The sequence below is a fragment of the Silene latifolia genome, chromosome 3 (assembly GCF_048544455.1).
Source record: "Silene latifolia isolate original U9 population chromosome 3, ASM4854445v1, whole genome shotgun sequence".
Lineage (NCBI taxonomy): Eukaryota > Viridiplantae > Streptophyta > Magnoliopsida > Caryophyllales > Caryophyllaceae > Silene > Silene latifolia.
In genome coordinates this window covers 6,030,187-6,036,493 of record NC_133528.1, presented here as the reverse complement: position 1 = coordinate 6,036,493, position 6,307 = coordinate 6,030,187, and positions in this window count along the sequence as shown.

Here is a 6,307-nt window from a genome sequence, read left to right as displayed (position 1 = left end):
CTCCAGATACCTTATCATCCCGTCGTCTCGAGTCTCATACTCTCCTCTGATTTGATTAGTCACTAAGAGTGAATCTGTTTTCACCACAACGTGCTCCGCCCCGGCAGCTCTAGCTAACTCGACTCCAGTTATCACCGCCTCATATTTGGATTCGTTATTTGAGGCCGAGAAGGTAAACTTCAAGGCGTACTCAAACTCGTCCTCGTTAGGGCTGATGATAAGGATGCCGGCTCCTGAGCTGTTCGCCGTGGAGGACCCGTCGGTATACACTTCCCATACGCCGGGATGTGATTCTTCTTGATATGTGCACTCGGCCAGGAAGTCTGCAAGCGCTTGCCCCTTTATCGAAGGCCTCGACTTGTATTGAATGCCAAAGCCGGAGAGCTCCACCGCCCATTTGATAAGTCTGCCGGATTTTTCGAATTTTTCTAATTCTTTCTCCAATGGCTGGTCGGTTAAGACCGTCATGGAATGAGCGTCGAAGTAGGGTTTTAGCTTCCTTGCGGCAACGACGACGACAAAGGCCGCTTTTTCAATCAGTGGGTAATTTCTTTCGGCGGCCATCAGTGTATGGCTGAGCAAGTAAATTGGGTGTTGCTGCTTATTTTCTTCCCTGACGATTACGGCACTGACCGTGGCCGAGGTAACTGCTAGATATAGATATAGCGTCTCCCCAAAGATCGGCCCAGACAGGGTCGGCGATGTCGAAGGTGAGCTTTCGATTGCTCGAAAGTCGTGCTCGTTGCTCCCCCCAGCTAAAGTTTTTATTCTCTTTCAGCACTGTAAAGAACGGAGTGCTCTTGTCGGCTGACCGAGAGATGAAGCGGGCAAGAGCCGCCATCCTCATAACCTCTATTCGGTTTCTCGGCTCCGGCAGGTCTAGTATTGCTTGGACTTTCTCTGGATTGGCATCAATTCCCCTGGCGCTGACAAGCATGCCGAGGAACTTACCTGCCCGGACACCGAAGTTATATTTCTTCGGGTTAAGCTTCATTCTATATTTCCTTAGTGAACAAAATGTCTCGCTCAAATCGGCCAAGTGCTCGCTGTCAGACTTGCTTTTTACAATAGCATCGTCGACGTAAGCCTCGATGTTTCGCCCTTTTTGATCTTGAAACACTTTGTCCACCAATCTGGTGTAAGTTGGGCCAGCGTTCTTCAAACCGAACGGCATCATTTTATACATGTATGTGCCGTGTATGGTGATGAATGCGCACTTAGGCATGTCTTCCTCGGCCATGAATACCTGATGGTACCCTGAGAAGGCGTCTAGCAGGATCAGCATAGTGTAGCCTGCCGTTGCGTCAATTAAACTATCTATTCGAGGCAAGGGATAACAATATTTTGGGCACGCTTTATTAAGATTGGTAAAATCAGCGCACATCCTCCACGCCCCCGACGATTTCCTCACCATTACAACGTTTGCTAGCCACTCAGGGTAAGTACAAGGCATGATAAAGCCCGCCTCTAGTAATTTGTCTACTTCAGCTTTGATGGCCTCATCCTTCTCGACCGAGGAGTTCCTCATCTTCTGCTTGACAGGGCGAGCGGTGGAGAGTACGTTCAGCATGTAAACGATCACCTCCCGGCTCACGCCTTGCATCTCGGCTGCTGAGTATGCGAAGACATCTTTGTTCTTCCTCAGCAGGTCTAGGAGATCGGCTCTGAATTTTGGCTCCAGGTCGGCACCGATAGTTACGGTGCGCTCTGGGTCAATTTCCACTTCCTCGGTCTGGGCTCCTTCGACCATGCCGACGTTAGTATCCATCCGTTCGCCCTCCTGCCGTAAGGATGTGCTCTTTCCTTTCTCCGATTTCTTTGCCACTTTGAGAGATTGCATGTTGCACCCTCTGGCAGATACTTGGACATTGACAATTTCGTCTCTTTCGTCCTTTGAGACGAGCTTTTGTGCTTCCCCCCGGTCCGAGACGTACATCAATGTCAGGGTCCGGATGGACATCACAGCATCGACCTCGCTCAAAGTGACCCGGCCTTTGAGAACATTGTAGGCCGACGAACCATCAATAACCACGAACTCGGATAAAACATTTTTGGCCGCATCCGCTTGGCCGAACATCACCGGCAGTCTGATTGACCCCAGGGGTACCAGGCCGGCCCCAGAGAAGCTGTACAGCGGGTTAGTGCAGGGGCTCAGGTCTTCAATCTTCAGACCGAGATTGAGAAAGCATTCCCTGAACATGATGTTCGTGTAGGCGCCTGTGTCAATCAGGCACCTTTTGACCAAGTGGTTGGCTATGTCCAGGTGGACGACAAGTGGGTCGCTGTGCGGGGAAACGACTCCTTCGTAGTCCTTTCTTCCGATGGTTATATCGAGGATGGTGGAAGCAAGGATCGCTGTGGTGGGCACAAAGTTGATGGCTTGGTAAAGCTTATTTAGGTGCCGTTTGTGCCCATTAGCTGACCCACCGTTCTCGTTTCCTCCGATGACAACCTGGATCACTCTCATCCGCTGGAATACTGATTTTCTATTCGCCCCGTCGGAGCTTGTTTCTGGGCCTCCAGCTACATACTTGCTGAGGGCCCCCTTTCGGATTAGCTCCTCGATGGCGTTCCTCAGATGCCGACAGTTGTCGATCTTATGGCCGGTCTGGCCGTGGTATTCGAAAAACTGGCTAAGGTCACCGTCCCCCCTCGCCTTGGGGGGCCTTGCCCATTTCTGCCCTTTATTCTTGCTTAGGGCAAAGACCTCGGCCGGTGATTTGACCAGGGGGGGTGAGACTGCTGTACCGCTTCGGGGTATATGGTCCCGGACTCCCCCCGGCGCCCGCCGAGTGTTGTTTCCTATTGAATCTTTCGGGCCGTGACCGATTCCCGTCACGACGTTCTTCATCTACGTTGTCCCGGCGGCTCCTCCTCTCTGGGTGCCCTGCTTCACTGTGGCCCACCCAGGTTTTGTGATAGTCCTCCACCTTTATGGCTCGGTCGGCCATCTTTCCGGCGGAGTCCAGGTTGAGGTCTTCGCACTTGATGAGCTCGTTTTTGAAATCGCCTTTCGAGAGGCCTTTCATCAGCGCGAAGGCCGCCAGTTCGGTGTTCAGCTCACGTATCTGCTGAACCTTAGCGTCGAACCTTTTGACGTAGCTCCGGAGGGACTCGTCCTCCCCTTGTTGGATAGTTAGGAGATCTGATGTCTCCACGGCCCTTCGCTTGATGCAAGCGTACTGGGCTATGAAGTTGTCCCTCAGGTCGGCATAACAGTATACCGAGCCATTAGGTAGCCCCTTGTACCAACTTTGTGACATCCCATGCAGGGTCGTTGGGAAGACTCGACACCACACCTCATCAGGCTGTTCCCATACCGAGATGTACGACTCGAAAGCCTCGGCATGGTCGGTTGGGTCGCTATCCCCTTTGTAAGATAGGGGCGGCAGCTTCAGTTTAGTCGGCACAGGGACTTCGAGGACATAGGCACTGAGGGGCTGTCTGACCATGTGTCGAATGACACGCGGCGATCGGCTCCTCGCACCATGAGTCCGGCTTACCTCCCTCTGGCGGGAAGGGCTTCTTGCCCGACTTTGGTGAGTCAGACTTCTTTCATTCCTTCGGGGCGGGCCTCGTTGTTGCCGCGGCGACGCTGTCCTCCCGCGAGTGGGGCAAGGACTTTGGTCTGCCACTGGCACCACGGGCTCCGCTGGCGTTTTAGTACGCCCAACTCCTTGCATTGCTCCGGACAAGTTGTTCGGGATCACTCCATGGGCCCTGGTCACCTGTGGAGGCGCTGCCGCCCCTGTCGCCATGACAGGGGTTACCGGCGTACCACCCATCAGGTCCAGGAATAGCTTCAATTTGGCCGCATCGACCACATGTCCCATGACAGTGACTTGGCCGGTCGGCAGCGGTGTTTCTGGCTCTCTTGGCATCCCGTACTTCACCGGCTCAATGACTCGGCCGGTGGGGGACTGCCCGATCTCAGAATTAGGGAACGTGTCATCCTGGAAGTATGCAGTTTCTTCACCCACAGTTTCTTGTTGTTTTGACATCTTCTTAGCTCTTTGAATGGTTTTGGGTTTTTCCAACTTTTTTTTTGTAAGGTAGGTGACTAGCTTTTTGTAAGGTTTTCCCACAGACGGCGCCAATTGTTCCGGGTGTAATTTCGGAGCAGTTATTGTGACCACGTGAGCTGCTAGAATGATGTCGTTGCTTGTCTCTTCCTTTCGCTCTTTCCTGTTTAAGATGAACAAACTGAGGGCTCGGCTTGGGGCCCAACGTACTCACTCCGACGCTCAAGTCAGTAAACTTAGAGAGATAAGTTGTATGTTACTTGGCAAAGTATATTGTAGAGAGATAAGGGAGTTTATACCAGATTAAGGTGATATTCAGATAGTTTTGGGATAGTTTTTCGATCCTTTTCTCAATGAGAGAAGTGGAGTATTTATAGACTTTCACCTTTTGTCACGTAGTGGCCAAGTGGCAGAGCAGGTGGAAAGACTATCTTACCCTCGGCCGAGGGACCCATGGCAGGCCGGCATGCCTTGTTGACTCCATGCCGAGGGGACTGGATGTGAGTACGCGGATATGCCTCTCGGCGGCTAGTTGCCGAGCCGAGACCGAAGTGACAGGCCGACAGGCTGCGTCGGTTAGGCTGTTGATATGTTGACTTGCTGTCTTTTAGCTTTGACCTTGCTCAATATGTTGACTCGGTCAGCGGGTGCAGAATATGCCCCATCAATTTGCCCCAAGCGTAGTCTATGCCGTGGTATGGACCTTCGCTGAGTGTTGAGCGTATTCTGCGCAAGTTGAACTTCTCCTTCGGCTTCTTCTTCCTCGGCTTGGTTCTGTTCAGGCCGTACCATATCCCCCCTCCACATGGTTGTGTAATGGATATCCAATGTGGAAAAGGAAATGACGCTGGCCGAGACCAAGGTTGAGAGTGCCGTGTGCTTTTGATTGCCTCTGGCCAGTGCCGCCAAGCTTGGTTGATCAGATGGCCGTTGGGAGGTAGATACCAAGGAGCGTGTCAAAGAAGATTGGTAACTGTTATGTCGATTGACATTCCGTGGCTGCATGCTGGACACGTGGCTTGGTGTTGATTGGTGGACGCTTCATGGGCTTCGCTCTGATTGGTCCATTGAATGGGCTTTGCTCTATAAATAGAGCAGTGTGCCCCTCATTTTGACCATCAAACTTCATTTCTTCAAAAAAATTTCTCTCTCTAGTTTTTTTCGAAGAGTTTCTTTCTCTCTCTAATTTCCGAAGCGTTACTCGGCGTAACACTTTCTTCCAAGGTAAACAAACAAATTTTTCCTAACTTTTATTTGCTAAGTAATTTGTTGTCACCATGTCTTCTGCTGATGCTCAACCCAGTACCTCTGCGCCGGGGGGCGAACCGTCGCGTCCTGTTGAACAGGAGCCACTGGTTGTCACCCCGATAGGGTTTGGGGGTCCCAAGTCGCCTTCTCCTGAAATTGATGAGAAATTTTTGGAGGGTTTTGATGATGATGATGAGGCGACCCAATCTGATTCGGAGAGGCCGCATCTCTTGTGGCATGGTGACGCCTGCTCGATCAATCCTGATCGCGTTTGGACAAACAAGTTCGCCTCTGTCTCCGGGCCAGAACTTTTTGAAGATCATTACTCCTTCGGCAGGGGGTATAGAATTTTTATCCCTGAGGGTGATCAGGCAGTCTGTTGCCCTTCCGAAGGTTGCATCGGCGTGTACATCAGACACCTAGAGTATGGGCTCCGGTTTCCTCTTAATGAACACGTCGCGGCCATAATTAAAGCTATGAATGTCGCCGTGGCACAACTGCATCCGTTGGTCATTAGGACTATTATTGGCTTTGTATGAGTTTGTTTGTTTAAGGGGGAGGTCCAAACGGTGAACCTCTTCCGTCGGCTCCACCATCTTCGGCAGGCTACCCTAGGTGGCACGGGGTGGTACAGCATACAGACCGAGCCGGGTTATGCGACCGTCACCAAGCTGACATCTTGCAAGGACTGGAAGGGGCGGTGGGTATACGTCGAGGTTCCGGAGGACTATCCACTGCCCCGGTCCTTCCAGAGCCGCGTCAATTTGCGGTGTGAGAGTAAGGGGGAGCATGATAGATACGTCTCACGTAATAAAATCAAGATGGACGCCATGAAGGTCTATCTTAAGGATGACGAAGTGCGGGCCATGAGCATGTTCGAGGCGACGAAGGATGGCACTCCGAAGGGGTGGATGCCTCCGACGCAGATCTTCCTTCAAGACGAGCCGCTTTGTCACGTCGGCCTCATACCGGCCCTCGTCCAAGGTGAGTAGGGTCGGTGTGAGGCCCCTCTTTTTATGCTTCGATGTTTTAGCCTC